Consider the following 4718-nt stretch of genomic DNA (forward strand, 5'->3'; position numbering starts at 1 on the left):
CGGGCAGGTGGCACCGGGGACCGCCAGCCGTGCCCTCAGCTGCTGCCCCGCTGGCCCGGCAGCATTCCGCTGTCAGCGCTCTGAAGAGAGGCGTTCTTGCGGGTGGGCAGGAACGGGACACACACACACACACATACACACATACACACACACACACACACACACATACACACACACACACACACACACACACACACACGCAATGCCTCCTTTGAGCCTCTCAGGTTGTATTTCCAGCACACAGGATTTCCTCAGCCCGCTGCCGTTCCGTCTCTCTTCCCAGTTCTCATCTAGTTGCCCGTGCAGCTCATCCACAGTAATCTTCAAAAGGGTCCTGCACAGATCCGCTACAACTCCTCACCCACTGCCCTTCGTTTTCTCTGCAGCTCGGTTTACTGGCTTGGATCTGGTGCCCCACTGCTCTTGGATGGAGGGACAAACACTCCGCTTCCATGTGCTCTCTCCAGAGCGCTCTGAGTTTTCTCCCCTTCTTGCACAGCACCCTCCGTCAGCACTTTTTCTAGAGTCAAAAGTCCAGGTTTACCCAGTCATTCTTTAAACAGGTTCCACATCTTGGACAAGTCTTGCTATCCTCTACCAACGTTTTTGCAGTACCTCTAAACCTTCTGAGATGAGGGAAATATGTGCAGTTCAAGATGCAACTGAACCTCAGATTTAGGGAGCACTACTCCAACTTTCCCTGTTCTCCACCCCCTCCTAACATTTACTGATCTATGCTCAATTTCCTTTTTTTTTGACCCCTCAGAACATCCAGCCGAGGTTCTTCCTCTGTAGTGCCAGCAGCCAGGTCAGAACCTGTGCTTTACAAGTGAGGCTAACTACATGCATCAGATCTTTCTCTAATTGAAGAAAACTTGTCCCTGGTAGTTAAAGGCTTGAAAGACAGGTGCTTCTAGCTACTATTTCTACATTCAAGAATAGAAGGAGCTTAAATAAACCTCACACCCTGTGTCCAGGATGATTTTGGAGGCAATCACACAATCCTACCTACCTGCTTTTCCATTTCTTTAAAGAGAGGATATAGAAAGAAATACCCATAAAAACTAGTTTTAAAGTAATTGTGCTGTCAATGTAACTTATAGTAAAAGGAACCCCAACACAAAGGACCTTTGTGCACACAACTCTCTCTCTGGAATTAGGACTTAAATATGCACGTGGTCTCACTGTGGATTCTAGAAATTACGTGCAAATCTTCAGGTTTTGGATTCACACAAAAGCCTGCTCTGTCCCTTCGGATGGTGTCACATATAATGTGAAATATAATGAAATGATATTGCAGTGCTCTTTCTGAAGGAAGATGACATACTGCCAAGTCATGGGGCCCAGCATTTGCACACATATCCTGGTACTTTTCCCATTTTGGTGACTATGTCAGAGGATGGTGCTATGTATTTTCTTCAGGCTCTGTTCTGTGGTGATTCTACCTCCAACTCCTCTCTGGGACAGGTTTCTCAATGCAATAGACTACCTGACTTTCTTGATTCCTGTTTACCCCTACAATTCCCTTCATCTGACAAGCCTTGTTACTCTACATACAAGAAATCTATTGGAAAAAAGATTTAGACTTCATCTAGGTAAAGAGGCTACAATTCTTATGATTTTTTTGTTTCCTTCTCAGATTCAAGGGCAAACATTGCTTTTCTCTCCCCTTGTCTCCTGTGTTCTCAGACAACATCTTTGATTAAAGCAGAAATATTTTACTGAAGTAATTGCAAGTACAGGCAGATTTATTCTGGTTTGTTTTGGTGCAGGCTGACAAGAGTGAAGGCAGCCCGTGGGCTCCCTGGCAGGGAGGAATATCCCAGGAAAGTGACGGGTGATGAACGACTCCGAGTGGTGCTGCTCAGGCCTCCTTTGCATAGTGCAGGTGGTTATGAATCACTTGGCAAGAGTTGAGAGGAGATCAAAACTTGGAAGGAGGTTAAGGAATTACAGTTATGAGTCAACACTGCAAGCGCAGAACATGCCTGGTTTGTGCTGCTCAGATGTTTTGGTTCTTTATTCTTCCCATTTTGATACGGTAGCAATGCAGATTGATTTTGATAGGGTAGTCCTCATAACAGCAATGCTAAGGGAATTAAGCACAAACAAAGCCCAACAAGTTCTTCTAAAATCCAGGCCTAGTCCTCATGGATCTGCTAGCATGAAACCCAGCATCTGGGCTGGGCTTTAGCATGAGACCATCCACTGTGGCTGCAGGCTTGGACTGTAAACCAGGCCTCTGCTTTTTCTGTGTATTTGGGCTGTGGAAAACGTCACCCACAGCCCCATCTTATCTCTATCGTTGCTATAAAACATCAGCATGTGGGAACAGAATGTGTTACTTCAAAACAAAATGGATTTTAGGAGAGAAGAGTATTTCTTTGTGTCATAGACATAGAAGATCCCTGGGCAAACAAACTACAATTCTGGCTAATTGTAATTGGCTCCTGGGTTTTTAGACCCACTCCTGAAAATGCGAGCTTGACAGCGATGCCAATATCAACTGCTGGAGAAGTGAGAGCTTTAAAATTTCAGTGCTTCCATAGAATAAAGATGCATTTTTTAAAGATACCTCAGTTTACTTTTCTGGTGACTAATAAGTGAGTTAATATGCTTCAAAACAGCATATTCAGACTATTCCATCTCTCTCAGACACAAGAATTAGAAGTTATAAAGAATGGAGGGTAGGGGGAAAGCAAATTTAATGGTATCAGATAACTTGAGGCAATGAAGCTTTAGAAAATCCACCAAACCTGGGCATAGTGAAAAAAGAGTTGTTAACTCTGTGCAACTTGTGTTGTGGCCTAACTTCTGTTATGTGGTTGAAAATCTGTGTACTGATAAAACAACTTATACCCTCCCCATCTCCAGGTTTATCCTGACCTCATGCAGGTCGGGTTGTGTTACATGCCCCAGCCTGATTCTGATAATTTCCAAGTGAGAAATCAGAAACCATTTCCCTCAGTTTATCCAGCAGTAATTTGCTGGCCAAGCAAGCATGGTAAAACAGTTAAATGACAATGAATTTTAAACACCAAGAGAGAACATTCTCTCTTGTTTCAGCAAGTAACTGTCTGGACAGTTCTCCGTCAGAGCAATGTAAACAATGGGCCAAACTGGCTGCTTTCTGCCTCCTGGAACTCCAAAAGGTCATCAAAGAATAATAAAGAGAAAACAGCCAGTACACCAATTTTTTTTTTTTTAATTTTTTTCTTCATTTAGGACTTGTTGCTGTGCAAATAAATCAGCCCTTACCCTGTGGTTTGTAGCAGTTCCCAGTGTAAAGCAGAAAGACATCAGGTTTCATTTTAGCCCTATGTTTATTCAGCTTGAACTTCAACTAGGATCATATTAAAAACAGATTACAAACTATTTAAGAGCTCTTAATGCTTGCCAAAACTAGCCTGTGGTTTTAAATGAGATGCAAGGCAAAGCAAATGAAAAGTAATATTCAAGTCACTGTGGAGAAGTCATGTTACCTAAAACGTGCACAACATATTTGGCATTTCAAAAAGTACTCAGCAGAACTCCATACACAAAGAGTATTCTTGTGCAAATGGATGGAAGGGAAGGATTTAGAATGTGAAGTCAATTGTCTGAAATTCAAAAATAAGCAATTGTCTGAAATTCAAAAGTCTGGCAATACTAGTACACGTTTAAACCTGTGCACAGAACTCCTGCTGATATCACTGGGCCACCTGCAGAATTTGACACATTTGTTAAGTTTATTGCGGAACCAGATACCAAAGCTCTTGACCACTCTGAATTTTCAAAAAACTGCTTCAAATTCAATTCACACTGTAAACAGGTTAGATGTATCAGTCCAGCAGATCACTTAAACTTTGCCTTGGCTTCAAGTTTGAGATGAAGTGCGTACTTCAGTGATTTGGCAGAGGAATTCAGGGAACAGTCTACAGTGTTTAGATGCAGAAGTGCAGCAGTGCAGGGGTTGTGTGTGGACATTAGAGGTATAAAAGCATTTGGGGCACTTGAATGGCATACAGTAGTTCCTGTAGCAGATCTGTTGTAACAAGACTTTGATTTTAGACGTTTACAGCTTTGTCAGAATATATGCAATTGGAGCTCAAAGTGTTGGTGGCAGGTTCCTGCTTCAGGCTAGGACAAAATTCAGAAAATGTTATTTATGTTCTTCTAAAAAAGTGGTGGTCAGAAATATTTTCCTATTGTTCATATTACTGTATTGACTATAGCTTTCTTATTTCTTCCTGTTACCTACTGAAGGAACACCTTCTGTGCAAAGCCTTGGATACGGGCTTGAAGTTTGAAAGAATACACTCCCTCTAATTTGCCTTGAATGTTTTACCTTTAATGCAAGAACTGCCCAAATTCAGACAAACTCTGTGCCTGCCCTGCAAGCAAATGTGAGAATTTGTCAGCATGATTCTCACAGACCTTTTCATGATGGACAAAATCAGTCCCAGGCTTTAGGGGCTGAGTTGGACTTGCACTTCAGTGATCGATCCCCTTCAGTGCAGTGGGCACCAGAGCTGAGAAGATGGAGAGACTCTTCTATATTCTCTGTGCCCTCCATGCTAGCACTAAGACAGTGTGAAAAAGAGGGGAAAAGTTGATCCTGACTCAGTATGGCTTAATCCCAGTTTTTATCACTAAAAAATACTGGTTTCTTCATTGCAATCACTTGCATCATCAACAACTTCTATTCAATTGTCCCAAAGGAATAAAGTGAAATAATT

The sequence above is a fragment of the Parus major genome, chromosome 4, assembly GCF_001522545.3.
Source record: "Parus major isolate Abel chromosome 4, Parus_major1.1, whole genome shotgun sequence".
NCBI lineage: Eukaryota > Metazoa > Chordata > Aves > Passeriformes > Paridae > Parus > Parus major.